General features: G+C 46.1%; 1 pseudogene; it reads left to right on the top strand.

Moving 5' to 3' along the window:
• Nucleotides 1-4,056: 4,056 nt before the first annotated feature.
• The window catches only part of LOC147684595 (homeobox protein Hox-B5a pseudogene), a 29,297-nt pseudogene continuing 14,744 nt past the window's right edge, over nucleotides 4,057-18,609 (top strand).

Below are 18,609 nucleotides of genomic sequence, written 5' to 3' on the forward strand. Positions count from 1 at the left end.
GATCGATTTGGCCCATCACCTCGAGGTGCCTGAAAGGCAGCCCGACCTCACTCATTTGTGAGTCGGCCCCACTTCTCCTTCACCCGTTACAGAGCCTGGTCTTCCCTTCATGTTTCCTATATGATGGAGTATCGTCACTGGAGGTTCTGATCGTCAATGCCGAGTCTCAGGGTCCGGTCGAAGGGGACTGCCATTTATCTTCGTCCTGGCCCGTCTGTATAACGGAGGCCGCCATTTTGTGTCCGGACCTTGTTCCATCTTCGGTGCCCCGGACTGCCGTGGACGTTTTGTCTGCCTCTGGTCGGCTGTGGCTGGGCTGGCGCGCGCTTCGGAGAGAGTTCGCACTGGTCAGGGCTGAATCTGACTTTGAGTTGTTCTTGCTCCTTACCACTGCTTTGAACTACCTGAGACGCTCTTCCTGATTGCATCTGATGTGACTTTGGCGATATGTCTCCCCGGGTTACTTGCAGGGTTGACTTCTACTTTTCTGGGATTGCTCAGTTCATTTTTGCCGGGATTGCATCGAGTATCTCACCGGGCCTGGGGTGGGGTGGGGGGTTTCTTATTGGTGACTGTCCTCCCCGTGATAATGCCTACTGCTTGCCTTGATTGACGATGATTGTGCCTTGGGGAGGTCACTGCCGGCGGGGGGTAACGGGTGTTCGGGAGTGTGTCTGTTTTTCTCCTCCTCCATTTCTCTTACTTTTTCCCTTCTGTGGGGCAGTTCCGGGGCGACAGGCACGCTGTTAGTGGGTTAGGCCATAGCCATTACAGGGGTGCAGGGTGGCGGGTGTGGGGGGGGTTTGTTATTTTAGTTTGTTTTGTTCTATGGTCTCTATCGCTCTTTTCCGGCTTTGGGAGGGTTCTTTCCTCTTTAGTAGGGTTGACTGCCTCTTGGTCTTGCTCCTTCTTTCTTTTTCTGGCATCTCAACAAGACTCTGTTTCTCTGCTCTTGGGGGGTGGGCTTTCCGGGATGATACTTCGGAATGTTGCTTTCTGTAGTACTGCTTACTGCCCAGTTTTACCGTCACGGCTGCCTAGATTATATAGTTGCTTTAGTCATAGCCTATCTCTGCTTGTCAATGGGTTACGTCCCCCTCGTCTCTTTTGTGTATTCTCATGTAAGGTGTGATGTCCTTGTTGTTGCAGCCTCTACTCCTCTCTTAAAATTTCAAAATGAAAACCTCCTATCCTGTATTGCGAACCTCACAGCCATGTCTGGAATAACTTGAACTATCCTGATTGCTGATTGGCCTACGTTTTTCCATTTCCTATTTACTGTCTTTGCGGCCGGCCATGGTGGTTGTGGGCCTGCGCATGTATCTCCTTATTTTTTGAATAAAGGTTTTCACAAAAATAAAAAAAATAAAAAATGTAGGGTTTGCTTGTGACTCCAGCCTGAGAAGAATTGAGGTTGCTGTTTGAGAAGGTATTTCACCCCCTCAAATGGTAACCCATTTTTTTACACAACTGAAGAAAGCCTGCTCTGCTGATCCCCGGATGTGGCAAGATAGGCTGCACAAACCGCTTGACTACACCTGCTGGTCCTTGGGCTAGGAAAAAGAGTGTGACTGTGCTGCCAAGCTCCCAGAAAAAGTCACTCTAGAGCCCCAGACAGAAATGATGAACTCCAAGAGTCAGTCAACTGACTCCCTGTTTCAGCACCAGGGCAATAAAAGCTGAATTAATCCATTCTGGCCAGCCAGTAACCACTTCCTTAAAAACGCTGCAGACTGCCATCATGCACCCAAGAAGCCAACCCCAAGGTACTCAAAAGCTGCAGCTGTGTCTGCCTGATCTAGGAGAGGCATCAGAGTGTTGATTGCCCGCTAATGACAGACATTAGCACTCACCAAAGAAACCGCTGGACGTGCTATGACCGAAGACCGATAGCCCAGTTGAAACTGGGATTCTACTGGCTCAAAGATGGACTCTGACTTCTGTGGCCAAAGTCACCGCACCTCAACCGTGGACCAAGGAGGAATATTCACAGGGAGACCCCCATTGAATGCACAGCACCCAGAGAATCTTCCAGTGTTCTCAGTATACTGCATCCTCAGTATCAGGACCAATCCATTGAAGTCCATGGCAGTTCTGGCATGAAGTATGGATCTGGATGTGAGACTACTTTGGTGACAAGGTAATTGTTCAAAAACTCCTTAGTGGCCCAACATCCCCTCCGGCCTTCCCCCTGTCAGAATTGATCACCCAGTCTGGGCTGGAGTAGTTAAACACAACTCTTTATAACTTTTCAAAAGTTTCCAAACTTTATGGTAACTAATGCTTGTTTGCACTGTAGACTAAAAAGCTGAGATTTACGTTTTACTGAAACATTTATATCTCTCAGAACCCTTCAGTGGATTTTGCTCACTATGGTGTCTAGAAACTCACAGAAATATAATCCAGTTTTAGAAATTGGTTTCTTTGTATTCTGCGACTTTCTTATTCTGTTGTTTGGTGTGTCTAAATGCTTTACACTAGTTCCTTTGTTTAAACCTTGCTGCTCGATGCCACAGGCTCCCAGGGTTGAGCTAAAGCTTTTACAAAGAAGACTGGCTGGACCCAAGAAGGTTTCCTGAGTGTATTAGATGGTGAGGTCACACCGCCTCACCATGTAATACATCACAATCCTCACTTGGACGGTACTCCATCCGTCACGGTGGCCGAGGATATTACCTCTGCGATCCTGACATATTGCTGCCTGTCAAATTTAGAGACGGCTTCCAGCCTATTGGGCATCTCTATATTGAGAGGAAGTGTAATCATGGTGATTCCTTTCAATGTAAAAACAAGGGAGGAAACAGAATTAAAAAAAAGAGGATAAGTAAGAAAGAGAATAGGAAAAGAGGAAAAAATAACAGAGAGAAAGAGAAAGTGAGATAGCGAGAGAAAGAAAGAAGATGAGAGAGGGTTAGTAAGAGATGTGACAAGCATAATTGTTATCCAGCCAGTCAGTGTATATATGTTATAGTAAAAAGAGATGAGAGAGATTTACATACATGTTGGCACTGTAACCGAAACTACACACTTTTACTTTTGGGCTCATGGTAAACAAGGCCCTCGAGCAGATATAAGCCTATGGGCAACAGCTTATCAACACAGCTGCCCCGGTTCTAGTTTTAGCATCCTGTTTGAAAATGTCACATTGCGTGTTGGATGGGACGAACAAAACCCAGAGTCAGTTCCACGGCCGGGGCAACTGCGAGGACCAGAAAAGGCAGCCCTTTCTGAATAAATTCCTGAGGACCTTGTCAATCCTCTATGGAGGGATTTAACTGTTTTACACTCGGGCACTTCAAGTGGAGCACTGTAGAACCAGGGAACCAAGTACAAGCCCACCCCGGCATCCCACCTTTAGGCTGCACAGTTTTATGTAATTCACCAAACATGCACGGTGGTTTATCACATACTTTATAAACACCGGCGCTCCCCACCCTTCCCCGCTGTGCATGCCTACTCTCTTTAATGTTAGGCTTGTGTCTAATTTTAATGCAATTAAGGCTGAGTTAAAGCGCTCTGATACCTGCGGGTAAAGTTTGCCATGTATAAAAGTGCAAACAAATAAATGAATAAAAAAGCCTACCTGTAGCATGTCCGTTCTTATTCTGCGATGCCACATGCCTTTAGGTCCCTGTAATGATTAACTGCACCCGGCTGTTGGAAACCTCCATGGCAGGAACAGCGTGTTGCGGGGTAGACGCAGGTAATGTAGCCATTGTCTTGTGGCTGCACCACATGATAACAGTGCGGGGCAGGAAGGCAGGCAGTTGGTAGGGTTGTACCATGGCAGTGTAGTTCTCTGTGCATGCCGGGCATGGGGGTTGCTGTTGACTGACGGGAAGCGGTGACGAGGTGCCGGTTGGGTATGCCTGCTCCTGATCTTGGGCAGGCGGCAGTTTGAAACTAGTCAACAAAGGCACGTGACTCGAGGGCGCGCACCCCCACCCCCCATGTCTGGCCGCATACATAGCAAAACGATGTACAGTGCTTGGGCTATAATTAATTTATTTGTCATAAATCCCAAAGCAGAAGGGTAATAACGACCACAATCCACAAATGAAGACCTCCAAAATAACCGAAATTAGCTCTTATTTTGTGAACTCGCTCTCGGGCGCAATGCGAATGACCCCGAATATCCGTTGCTAAATTATGGGACTGGCAGCGCCATGAACGGCTCTTAAAGGGACCCTGGCAGCAAGCACTCCAGCTCGTTTGGCTATAACTACAATGGCATGGACCTCACAGTCAACCGGCAAGCCTCTTTCAACCACATTGGGGTGGTGGGAGACAGCACCCGTGGCTTCGCCTCAGCCGAACGGCTGCCCAGGAGGGTAGGTTCAGGCAGGCCCACAGCTGCTACTAGGGTGACCAACTGGCATTGGTGCAAATTCAGGACGGTGAGTGTAAAAATTCAGGACAAAGGGTCAAAATTCAGGACACAAATTCAGGACAGGAGGTCAAAATTCAGGACAAAACTTCAGGACAATAGGTACGTTTTACAGACACATCAGAGGTCGCGCAATAGTATATAAGTAAGCCCAGCCATTTCCAAACATATTCAACCGTTTGCAAACCTATCCATCATGTATCCTTCCATCCATCATTTCATTCATCCATCCCTTCATCCATCCCCTCATCCATCCTTTCACTCATCTCCATTATCCATCCATCCATCCATCCACTCCATCGACCCTTTCACTTAGCCATCCTTCCTTCCATCCATCCATCCACCCACCCTCCATCCATCCATCTACTCATCCACTCATGAATCCATCCATTGATCCTATCACTCATCCATCTATCATTTCACTCCTTCACACATCTATTCATCCTTTTGTCCATATACCCTCCCTTTCACTCACTCATCCATCCTTACATCCACCCTTTCACTCATACGTCCATTCATTCACCCTTGCACTTATCAATCCATCAATCCATCCATCATTTCACTCATCCACCTACCCACCCATCATCCACCCAACCATACACCCACCCACCATCCACCCACCCACTCATCCATCCTTTCACCCACCCACCATCCAATCCACTGATCCGTCCTTTCACCCACCCACTATCCACCCACCCACTCATGCTGCGGGATCTGAGGAGCTTTGTTGCAGCATCGGAGTGAAGAAAAGAGGTGGGTGCAAGCTGTGCCGGCTTTAGGGTGGAGCAACCGGTGCCCTGTTAAAATGACGGACAATGGGGTCCGTTAAAGATTCCTTCACGGACAACGGACAGACGGCCGAAATTACGGACTGTCCGTGAAATTTACGGATGGTTGGTCACCCTAGCTGCTACCTGTCCATGCCTGAGCCCTTGCCCTGCTCCTACAGCAAGCAGCCGCCCTCCTCCTCTGCTTGCCCCCCGTCCGAGCAGGAGAACCCCGGCAACTCCAGCCACTTCACGGAACTCAAGGGGACAAGCACCTCCTCGGAGGCAGAGGAGGGCAACCCCCGGAGCAATAGGGTGACGGTAGGGCCCCCCAGCAACCCTCGGCCGTCTCCCGGGACGGACAAGTGCAGCAGATCTTCCACTGGATGCGGAAGCTTCACATCAGCCACAGTACTGCTCGTTCATTTCTTGTAACTGTGAAGAAAATGTCCTGTTTTCCTCCCTGTGCCCCACTGAATTTGGCCAGTTGTGGACCAGCCCTGCATGTATCCCCCGGGTGAGCACTGGAAGATGCTTTAAATGAAAAAAATGATTATCATAAAATGATTGTCGTACCGGGCGCCACCAGCGCTAAAGCTGGCCCTGTTAATCAGACTTGTTAAGTACCGCATCTCGCCGTCGATATTTAAGGGGTACGATAAATACCTTCTTTTGCAGGTATGAACCACAGGAAACAGAAGTAGATTTGTAGTTTATTCATAGATAACAGACCCTAAGATATCACTTGATGAAAAGCCCAGCTGCAACTGTTTTCTACATTCTGATGCACACAGAGGAGTAGCCAATATTCCACAAGTATTAAAGGAACAGTAGTATACATTGTAACAGGAGAATGTAACACCTTCCTCTTTTCCTTTCCACTTAAAACAGGGCCTATGAAGCGTTTCAAAGCTCTTGAGAACCGTATGTGTCTATTTATGCATAATTCCTTCCGCCTTTGAGGCTAAAGGCACGAGGCACCTTCAGTGAAGTAAATGTACAGGAGGTTATATATCACCTCTTGTATGATTTACAGAGTAAGAACCTCACATCGGAAAAAAGCGGGTCTGCACTCTGCAGCAATGAACCAATAGGAAGCCAAATCTAACGGTTTATGCAGTGCTATGTGTGCATATTGCAGGAAATGGGCTTGGATAAACAGGCAATGTGGCTCAGCCCCTTATTCGTCCAGCGAGAAAGAAAATGAATCCAGTTTAATTTAGTAATAGCAATACATGTGCTTTGAAGCTGCACATGTGTTCTAGGGAGTGCTATTATTGGGATTTACAAAAAGGCCAAATTTGACTTCTGTTCAAGGGGTGGTGCCCGCACTGTGCCCACTTGGGTTGTCAAGCCACAGATGTTACCAGCGAGCCTTAAAATTTTCCAGCAGCCAGGAGCACACAATGGGCAACATGCTAGAGCTGGAACCCTGAGATTACAGACTACGACAAAAGCCACTATGGCATGATGCACACAGTGTCACTGCAGCCCTACACACAGGGAGAAAGAAACACCTGTCATAGTTGTGAGCCCTTAGGGCTGCCTTTGCTGGTTAAAGGTGAAGAAATTGTTTTTTTTTTCTATTTCTTTACCTTTGGTATAATCGCGACACCCGCGCTTTACTTATAACATTAAAAGTAAAGGGCGGGTGCCGCGATTATACCAAAAGTAAAGAATTTGAAAAAACCCTATTTCTTTATTTTTGCTATAATAGCGGCACCCGCACTTTACTTTAAAGTTATAACTAAAGCCCGGGTGCCGCAATTATTCCAAAAGTAAGAAATAGATGTTGTTTTCTATTTCTTTATCTTTGCTATAATCGCGGCACCCACGCTTTACTTTTAATGTTATAGGTGAAGCGCGGGGTGCCGTGATTATTCCAAAAGTAAGAAATAGATGTTGTTTTCTATTTCTTTACCTATGCTATAATCGCGACACCCGCGCTTTACTTAAACCATTAAAAGTAAAGCTCGGGTGCCGCGCTTATACCAAAATAAAAAAATAAAAAAAACAAGCCTGCAAGTGTTGCGCGCGCGCCCCACTGCGAGGCATATATTTTCAATTATCGCGCCCGTGTCTGGGCAGGATAATTGAAAACATATGGGCTTTGGTGCGCGTAACAGACACCAATAGGCCATGGGCGGAGCAACGCAACCGCCTATGTCCTATTACGCGTTCTGTTACAAAACAACACAAACTCCAAGCCCAATCAGAGACGATCATAGGAAAAAACACACGCACAAGCGTGTTCATTTCCAGGGTCCATTTCTGAAACCTGGTCAAAAGGACTCCCACTGCGTGAACACTGCTGCGCAGTGTAACGTTATGCGCAAGACCTATTAAGGTTGGTAGACGAATGCGGTCGTCTTAATGGCTGTTCACTAAACATGTTTATTTTATTTTTGTTTTTCAAAAATAAACTCCCAAATCAGGAGTTTGTTTCAGAAAAACAAAAAAGCTAATGAACTCCCGCACCCTAGAAATTTTGTCCCAGGGTGTGGAGTCTTTATTTTTTATTTCTGCTACTCAAGTTTTTCCTGTCAGTGAAGGACAGGGAAAAATAAGACATTACACCTTCAGCAGGCATTATAACGTCCCTCCTCTGCACACCGCTATTCTGTCGACCATCGTTGGATTTCTTAAGGTCTGCCCATCTCTAAGTGAAGCTTTCGGGCTGAGGGTTTGGTGGGGAGGGCACTCCATCGCATATGCGACAGAGAACCCTGTCCACCAAGCTTTAAATCATGCCCTTATTCCAGAGATCCCAATGAGACAAATAAAGTGAGGGATGCGCCTTCCCTATGTGGGAGTGCCACTTCCTGCGAGTTATCATTGTAAGGAGTGGTGACAATAACCTGTTGAGTCTGTGTTCCTTTCGATGTGGATGCCACACATTACTTAATAGTTCCTAAGCTGCCTAAATGTGAATGCACTTTATACCTGGGATTATGCAGATGGAACCATACACTGGCAGCAATATAATGCAAACATCAATAATCAGGATTTTAACACCTTCGACCCTTACGACGAGCTCAGCTCGTCATGAGGCACAGTGGAGCTGTGCTCATGACGGGCTGAGCTCGTCATAACTGCTGTGGAATGCCCACGCGGGGCTAATTCCCCACCTGTGCGGGCATTCTACAGGAGTGGGCGGAGTCGTGACGAGCTCAGCACGTCATGAGCACAGCTCCACTGTGCAGCATGGCGAGCTAGGCTCGTCACGAGCACTGCGGCGCCGCGCGTGGCCCCTCCTCCCCCGCACCGCGTGGAAGCGGTTAAGACATTCTGTTCACCACCACAGCCTGAGCCACTCTGCGCCCTATCCTAGTGGGGCGAAAGAACTATGCACAGCCTCAGCCTCTCATTGTCCCAGGAGCTATACATGAAGGAAAATAAATACAAATTCTTTGGAACACAAAAGAGTTGTATGCGCCTTACATGCACTGTCATTAAATGGTGGGCAAGCCAGGGAATCCAAACCAGATTTTATATTTCTCCTTTCTATCTGTACCTCTGTCTCTCTTTCCATTCAACTTTGACATCTTTTTGATTCTGACTCTCCTTTTTTTTTGCTCCTTTGCTTTCTCCGTCCTCTTGTTCTCCCTTTTCCTTTTTTCTCTCTTCTGAAATGCTTCCACTTTTTTTTGCTCTCTGTGCTACCTCCTCTCTTGCCCTCTGCCTTTATCCTCCTCACTCTATTTTTGTTTCTCCTTCTGTCTTTCTTGCTCACTTTCTTCCTCCATCCTGTTTATCTACTCCCTTTTGTACTAAGTCCCTCGTGTTGCACACTGCATACCTGCCAACTCACATGGTGCCACCTGGTGACACACAATATTGGCTGCTATAATACGGTCTCTCGGCGAGGAGCCGATATCACACAGTGGTAGGGAAAACAAGCTGAAACCATTGTAAACAGTTTTCAGAGGCTTTGAACTGCCGACATGAGTTAAGGGGTATGAAAACACCCCAGGACATCAGCAACAGCCTCAGCAAACTTTTTTTTTAGGAGGAGGGGGCTTGGACTCTGGGTGGGGTTTAAAAGTGCCTCATAGGCACTTCGGGCACGAAGCTCTGACTCCTACAAGACCCCTCCCTCCCCTCACACGGTGAGATTGTTCTTCAAGTTGGCAAGTATGGCACTACCAAATCATTCTCCAAGCCCCCCCTACGCTCTCCCCCTATTCCCCCAGGGTGCAGCAGAGGAGGAGCTGGCCAGTGTCACAACTTTTCTGAATTTTGAGTTTGTCAGCGGTGTTGACCAGCCCCTCCTCTGCAGCGTGCGGTGGGGGCTTGGAGAGCGATGTGCACAGAGCAGTGCACTGGGGCCAAAGGTATTGCTTCTACGCTTATTTATTTTGGCTCGAGGTTCCCAGAAAGGCCTTAATTTGAGCTGGTGTTTGCCGGTGCTCAGCAATTATTTAGATCCATCATATAGTGGTGCTGTTTCTCGATTTCTGAGGTGGGCACATCAGTGTGTCTGTCATTTCAAAACATTAAAAATCAGTGGCTTTGGTTGGCATAGAATAGTCCAAAGTGGAGGAGTGTGACCAGTGGCTACCAGCATGGCTCGTGGGTGGTGGGATGGGTGCTGGGAGTTATGGGGAGGGGACGCGAGGGGTGTCGCAGTGGGGGTGTCACGGGGTCACGCCAGGGGGAAAAAACATAAATGTACCTTGCCGCCGGATCCCGTGTCTCTGCTTCTGCTCTTTTGTCTCCGACTCCAGGAACAGAAAGCAGGCAGCCAAGCCCCCTTTCCCTAAGCCAATCACAATGCGGTAATGCAGCACTGTGATTGGTCTGAGCACTGTGACACGGTACTCAGCCAGGGGCTGGACGGGTGGGCATGTTCTCCACGCAGGCTGTAATGCAGCCTGCATGGAGAACTGGGAAAGTGCGCATGACTTGTTTGGGCGGCCCAGTCATTGCGCACTTGGGAGTGGGCAAACCACTCCTGCCCCTACCCTGCTCTGAGAGCAGAGCAGCCCCGCCCTCCCGCTCGCCCGGGAAGCAGCAGGATAAAAAGCATAAAATTATAATAACACTATGTTATTATAATGTTATGTTTCTACTTGGCACTCTGCTTAAAAGCAGTGGGTGATGCTCCTCCGCCATTGCTGGGAGCCGCCACTATTGTGACGATTCGACGTTGAGTTGATACTGACATTTGGCATTGCTGGCTGGGACAATGGGTGATGCAAACTGCGACTGCCTCCTTAAAAATACCTTTGGCCCTGAGTCTTAAAATTCTTTACACATTAAGCACTGTTCCCAGAGGACTCGAGCCGAACCGGAGCCAGAGAGATATCTGTCACAAGCCAGGTCCAATTTTTTCAGTCTCTCGCCCACCTCTACCTGCCATTATGCAAAACACACGAAACCGGCCAGTGTGCCAGCTGCTGTGACATCACACCCCTGTTCACTGAGGTCCAAGCAGCGTGTTTGGTTGCAACGCATGCTGTGGCTTGACGCCCCTTTCCTTCCATAATGCAGATCTGAGGGATGCGGGACGTGGGAAAATGGCGGCTGTCGCTGTGGAAACTCCCCCACCTCCCCAGACAACATCTGTGGCCTTAAGGTATTTATGGACACCTTTGACCCTCTCACCTCTCCAATTCCGTGAGGGGAGAGGATGTGGCCTAACGGCTAGGGCGGTGGACTTCAATTCTGGGGAACCAGGGGGCATATTATCAAGGAAAGGCGTTATAATTATCGCCGCGTTAGCGGCAGAAAACTGCAGCTAAAGCGGCGATAATGGGCTTTATAATATGCCATAGAGAATTCCCATAGAAACCCATGTTCACACCAGAACCTGGGCTTCCATGGGAATTCACAAGAGCATATTATCAAACACATTATCGCCGCTTTAGCTGCAGTTTTCTGCCGCAAAAACAGCAATACGTTTAGCTCCGTTTCTTGATAATATGCCCTCGGGTTCGAGTCTCGGCAATGACGCTATACATCCTGTGATTCTGGGCAAATCACTTCATCTCCCCGTGCCTAACAAAAATGAATGTGTCCTTGTGTAACGCAACATGTAAAGAGCTCTGATAATTTAGTGTCAAGTTCGCGCTATATAAAACTCTGAAAAAGAAAAAAAAGAAGAGGGGGTTCACTAACTGAGAAGGATGGACGAATGATGCGCTTCTGAGCCAAACAAAAAATATGAGTTGGCCTCTCGTTGGCTTTGCCACTCGAATTCTTTCCACCTTGTTGACACTTTGGCATGAACGATTCTAACTTTCTAGCCCTCATTCCCACAGATGAGGTCACTTACCCTGCCCACTGCCCCCTTAAATGCCCGCAGTCTCTGTACTGCACATCCTAGAATATGTTCCAGGTGCAGGCTCTGCGGCCTGGCGCACGAGGCGAGCTCCTCGGGGCACGCGCCTCTGCTCTTTGGTGTGAAAAGGGAAATAAAGCGCTCGGCGCTTGCGCGGCGCGCTATAACTTTAAAGAGCTTTGTTTAGCCCTCACATAAAACGCGCGCTCCCTGTAAATGGCGGGGAATAAATCCTGGCCGGAGCACAAAGGCCGCTGGGGGAGCCTCGTAGGCTGCGGCAGTCGGCGGGCTCCTGCCGCGCGCGGCCGCTGGGGCGGCTTTTAATGCGTATAATTGAACAATGCTGAGGTGGTTAATCAGAGGAGGCCCGCTGAGATTAAAAGGCCGAAATGAATTCGATAAAAACCTGAATGCAATTATTATTATTTCAAAACAAAGAGGAGAGGAGGTTTTGAAACAGAAAATGCGGAGAAATTAACCGTGTCTTCGTGGGCATGACGAGCCCTGGCTGCAGTTTCTCCACTGATAGCGGCCTCTTTGGCTGTTTCTGACCTGTCACAGAGTGTCTCTCCTCACTGCCTGCCTTTGAGAGTGTCTCTTAATAGCTGTTGGCTATCCTGATGCAGTCTAGCTTCAAATGCCCCCTCTATTTTATGGGGAGGGTATTTTCAATGCAGGGGTGGGGTGTCGCTGGGTGATTATATATCGGAAAAGTAGCCTGTGCTGACTAATATAAGAATATAGCAAGTCACCGAGGAGTTCCATGAGCATAAAGGCACGGTTCCATTATTAGGTCAAGGAAGTACGTCCGACATCACTTGCAATAGACTTTTATTGTTAATGCAGAGAGTATTTTATTCCTTATAATACATGGAGACACAATCACTCTTCCCATAAACCACTTAAATCCTTGGTATGTTGCTCTTTCGTGTTCATTTCAGATAAAAAGAATAACGTTAGAATTTATACTGCAAAATCAAACACACCAAAAAGAAATTTTGTAAATATATAAGATCAGTATAATTCTAAATCAGCTGGGAAAACTACTGCGGCTTTTATTGCGCAAAAACATGCAGTGATTCTATATTTCTGCAATGACCTATAGTATGGGAAAAAAAGCATCTTGCCATAAATATCTCCTTTCTGCTGATCACTTTTTTTCTTTTTAGAGCAATATATCACTGCTCCTTCTGCTCCTGATGTTATTCATCTGTGGTTATTATTCACCATGGGCTATGGAAGAAGCTGCCGTTTTTTTGGCATGCTTGTCTGCTGATTTGTCAGGTACATATTTTTCTTCTTGCCCAGTCCCCATTCATGGCAACTGCATGCCAGGAGAACCTTCAACTAGGGGTACCCCTGGATATCGGCTTCTCTTCCTCACGCCCCCCTTTGTACTCCTTCCTGGACTGTCCTCGCTCTGTTCTGCTTACACCCTCACACCTGTCCATTTCTCTTTCACTCAGCTGTACATAGGAGGCTGATGACGGGTTAAGGGCTAGTTAAAGGTTACACCCTGAGATGTATGTATTTTATATTTCATATCGCTCCACTCTACAATAGAGTTCTCAGTGCAGGTTATAGGGAACCAAACTGAGAAAAACAAATTATATAGAAGCAAACAGTGGGAGGGAGGTAACAAGTTGACAATTAAATAAGCATTGAACATATCACTAGTAGTTTAATGCTTGCTCTTTATCAAAAAATGAAGTGCAACAGGAGATCACAAGATATTGTGGTGAGATGGTAGGCAGAGAGTCGTAAAGTGTGCATGAAGACATGGATAGAGGAAGCAGGGCTTTAAGTGGGATGAAAAAACTGGGGGGGGTCTCATAAAGGGGCGCGGCCAATGTAGTTAAGGGCGTGCTTGAAACACCTAAGCCAAAACTCTGTGGTTAGCATAGTGTGCCGCCTGACTTGTATTTTGCTGCTTCTGCCATGGCATCCAAATATATAATACAACAATTCAGGACTATTGGCTTTGTCAATGGTTGTTAGTTGCATAGGATAAATAAGCAGCAACTATGGCAAGTATATAATATTGAAAAAGCTTCCACTTAAAGCACTGGTGACACCACGACAGTGTAGCTGCTCCTGAGTTTCAAAAAGAGAAGGGAAAGCCAGAGAAAATAACTCTCTATAAAGGATTTCCCTTCCCCTAAAAGGCTCACCTGGCATGAAGGCATGCCGTAACTTCTCCACTACTAAGAAATGAGTCGTGCGAGCATGCGCACATCTATGTGCCTGCTGTCACTGCAGTCCAGAAAAAAACGGACGCCTGTGCCAGGGCACAAAACAGAGCCGATAGAGACCGTTTCGGGGCACCCTTTAAAAAACTTATGGTGCTCAGACCTGGTGAGATCCGGCCCACTTAAAGCCCTGAGAGGAAGACTATGGAAGCAGCGCATAGGGACAGGGCGGAAGGAAAGGGGAGAACGGGGCAGTCATGGGCAGGAGGATGGGCATGCAGTATAGAAGGTCTAGGAACAAGTGATTCCCGATGCAAGTGGCACTTACATATTTTTTTTTGTTTTGTTTAGAAAAATAAAGAGGTCTTTCTGACCACCTATGTTAGTTGGCGACAAGTTGGGTTCTATAGCGATAATGCCACTGAGTCCTGATAAGGGTTGGGAGACAGCAGCAAGTGCTTCAATTTTATCTACTCAGGTCTCAGTGTGCCTTTGCTAATGGGTCTTATGTGCTCAAGGTTATTTTAAGGTGAATTGTAGACACTCATGCTGGGCAGTGAATGGCTTTAAATGTGATGCATGTTAGTTTAAATTTGATTCTGACCTCGAGGAGGAGCTAAAGGAATTCTTTAGTGCTGCAATGATCACATTTCTTGGAGCCTGACACACATCTAGCTGGTGAAGGCAGGATAGCGGAGGACATAAAGTGAATGTGAATTACATTGCTTTAATATTGAGATCCAGGATTATTAAAATTGTGAGAGCAAGTTATGAACTCCCATCAAAATAATATTTAAGGGCCTTGGTAAGCAAAGTAGGTGGTTTTGGGGCTAACCACTGGATGCATTATACAGAGCAACAGACAACAAAGCAAAAGGCCTTTTTGAGAGGAGTATTTCTAAAGACAGTGGTCCCTAGACAGTGTGGAATAAACGTAAAGAATAAATATAGATCAAATAATTTCTATATTCTTTGTCCAGCCGGACAGAATTTAATATACAATATATTGATTAGTCGTCAATTATCTATACAGATTCAAGTGGGACACAGCCTGTGTTCTACTACCACATATAGAAAGGTTTGACATAAAGAAAGGGGGGAGTATCAGGCAAGGAGAAGAGGTCTGCGTAGAATATAATCATGCAGACTGCTATGACATGAATACACTATTGTGGCATGTTATATAATACAGTCATAGGCATATAGTGTATACATTGTCGACGGCGTTTCGATCCCTATTTGAAGATAGAGGGATCATCCTCAGGACATTTATTCATGCCTGTATTACTTTGCATTGTTAACTACGACTGAGGCAGGTATGTCACAAGCTGTGGTTAGGCAAATAAATGTGAGTGAGATTTAAAACTAGTGATTGTAGTCGTGTGAGTCGCTGGCTGCCCTCAAGGCAATTCTCAAGAGCATTGCCTTGACTGCCCGCCTGGACCCCATTCACGGCCCAGAGAACATCAAGTACACGGTTGGAACTGCCGCCGATCTACTAATAAACAGCGCTTATCCTATTGCTTAGCTGATGAAACCGCATTGCAATTAAATCTGTGGAGTTCACTCCGGAACCCCAGCCCGCGACTACAATCACTGGCTTTAAATCTCACTCGCTTTTATTTGCCTGACCACAGCTCGTGTCGTGACATGAGCCGCGGAAGGGAAGCTTAGTCACCCTCTTCAGCCAGGGCCCTCGAGATATGGAAAATGGAGAATGACTATTATTAAACAAAATCAGCATCCCATCAAAGTTTGGGCTTAGAAAAATGTGACCTCCGGCGGATGTGAAAAAGGTTTTGAGGATACCCAAGAGCAATGTGTCCGCTGTAGTCAAGATTTCCTGGTTTGTCCCTAGAAGTCCTTTGTGCTCCAATGAAAGATGCTTCAGCAGGACCTCTGGTGAAGGAATTTGGCATTGTGCAACAGTTGATTCCTAAAGCGCGATCTTTTGGGTTGGGGGGCGTCCCCAACTTGCACTCAATTGAAGTAGTTCAGAATGACACTTTGTTAATAAAGTTCTTTTTCAATTGAATTTATTGAATTTTTTCAATGGTGTTCATGACTGTTATTCATAATTCCATCATTATGAGAATTTTGTCAAACTTTGTTCGATATCATTGTTTAACCCGTTTGCTGTCGTGAGCACTACCTCAATAGAGCTGCGCACGACTGTTGACTGACGCGGCCTCGCCCATTTAATAGAACGTTCCGCACTGGCGCGGAACGTTCGAAGCAGCAAACGGGTTAAACGGCCCAATGCATTTCGGGCTGTGGCCCTTCATCAGGGGCGTGGTACCTGTGTTTTAGAGGATACGTAAAGACAATGGCACGATTTAATGCATGTTCCAATCTCAATCAGGAACCAATATCACGATCACATCTACAACCATGTATGCCAACAAAATACATGCAGAGCTAAATATGTATATAACATTTAATAATACTGAGCATGTTAGTGTTGGTGTGTGTGCAACCTGCTCAAAGTGATAAATAGAAGGATAACATTGTGAAAAAGAACTTTATTAACAAAGTGTCATTCTGAACTACTTCAATTGGGTGCAAGTGGGGGGGACACCCCTCAACCCACGGGATCGCACTTTAGGAATCATTATTTTTCATCCTTACACTCAGGAGGATTTACCCACCTGCACCACAGACCTTTTCTCACTTTGATTGCATTTGGGAGATATTAGAGTGTGCTTGTCTACTTTACTTTCATCGATTTTGCAACAGTTCCCATCCACTGCTTTTGACCTTGTCACATTGGAAGATTCTGAGCTCCATAACTTCCATGTCCAAAATAAAACCCGATTAGGGGGAAAGACAGTAAAGTCATACCAGTGGCGAAGTGATCTTGGTGCCATGATTCTCAAGTTTGTTGCACTGGGAGACTTTGGAGCCAAAACTCAATGTTCCACCAAGACACTGCATCCAATATATCTAACTTTGTGGGCCCCTTGCTGGCCAGAGCATCTCACATTGCCCCAAAAGGCCATCTGGACTCCTAACAAATCTTCTAATTACCAAGGTAAAACTGTTGTTGGCTTAAAAGAATATGAAGGACCCATTCACCAGTACCCATTAACTTACATTGACATCTTGTATTTTCTTGGTCCATTTTGACTTTAAAAAATTTCAAAATAATTTCTGTGGTTTCTTTAATCTGATTTGGACTTTTTGTTTAATCACCTTTTTTTTTAAATTAGTTTAGACACTTTATATATAGTTTTTTGACTTTATTGTTGTTTTGGTGCTGCTGACAAACTTTGCCGGTATGCGGAAACACTGGTGGCTTTATGTTGCCGTTACTAGGGGCTAAGCCCAGGTTTCCTTCTTGAAGCTGTATTTTACCTAATTTGGTACTCGATTCCTAGTCCTAAATGGGATTCTGCCTCCGGGATCTTATACATGATAAAAGAGATAGGATGTCATCCAGTTTTTTTTGCCGTTGCAAGGATAGACCATCCCAGAACATTGAATTTGGTGAGGAAAAGTCCTTGGACTTCTTCATGTTTGTTTTGGGTTTGGAATTGGATAGGATCTGAAGAGTGCTATGAAAATAGATGATTTCATTCTGAAGTGGGAGTACACATATAATATAGGATAAATACATTATGAGTATTTGGCGAGTCACTGAGGAATTTCAAGGAAGAAGGCCAATGAGTAAAGGCGTTTATAAAACCCAGTTACAGAGTGAAGGAACTCCATGGTGACTTGCAATATCCTTTGAACATAGAGTAGTGGGTGTTTTATTCCGTATAATACATTGTCACAAAACTCATCTTCCACTAACCCTTTTTTAAATCCTTGCTACTTTTACTGAAAGGAGTGCACTGGTTTTAGATAGTCAGACCATACACATGGCCTAACCTTGTGTACTGGGAAATATGAGCAATGCAAATCCTGCTCCTCCCCCACTTGTAGATGAAAATATTCTGAATGTGAGCACAGGAGGCTACACCACTGAGTGGGGTTTGGGGTGGGAAGGGGGATAGAAGTCTGGTTCTGGAGAGGTTCTCATGGTTGTGGACCTGTCCTCTCAAGTGATGAGTGGAGCTTCCGGCCTGTCACTGGAGTTGTGTTGAACAGTCTCTCTGAACCTGTGTATTTTTTCTATTATTACATTATTACATCTGGAGCCTACTGTACTGGTCTAGCAAACAGGTATACAAACAATATTACACAGAAGCACATCAGTACTTTACTTTTCTAGATTATGACAGTTCGTATTAGTGGCTGTTGACTCATGGAAAGTTTTGTGACTCATCTGTGATAGCACTTCTTTCAAGAGTTTCTTATTACAGGTTGGTTACTATAGGTTATTACAGGTACAGGATGTCACAACTTGGCTGTAATAATGTTAAAGAAATGTTTTAATACATATATCTCGGATTTCTCTGTATTATAAACTAATTAACAGAAACAAACACCATTCACACTGGCCATTTAACATTTGCCCTCAATTTGCTGTAAAAAATGTCCACTCAGTGTATAAATGAACTGGTTTGTACCTCAGGGGAGCATTGTTAGGAGACTGGCCGCGCGTGACTGCTGCAGACGTGAACACGAGCGTCCACGGAACGCCGAGGTCTGCTCATTTTATGCCGCAAATATGATTTGCAGATATTGTGCGGCATGTAAAGAAGGCCCCCGCCTGCGGATTAATTACACGCTTGTGCAGCCCAGCACAGCCCCTCTGTTAGTAATGGTACAGACAGTGTGCTGCTGAGACGTTCCGGCACGTTATCTCGCGCTCCATCCCAGACACGGCACCGCAGCAGAATACCAATGCGGCCCCCCTGACGTCAAAGAAGGGGGATGCTGAGCCCTCACCTGGAAATATTGGGGTGTCGCTGCCCTGGCTTCCGGTGAGTCTGGGAGAGATATCCTGCGATGCCTTCGTCTTTTTTTTTTTTTGAAGAGTCATTTACTTCATAGTTTATAGACTGCACACCTGCCAATTCGCAGGGTGACACACGG

Source organism: Lissotriton vulgaris, chromosome 10, assembly GCF_964263255.1.
Source record: "Lissotriton vulgaris chromosome 10, aLisVul1.2, whole genome shotgun sequence".
NCBI lineage: Eukaryota > Metazoa > Chordata > Amphibia > Caudata > Salamandridae > Lissotriton > Lissotriton vulgaris.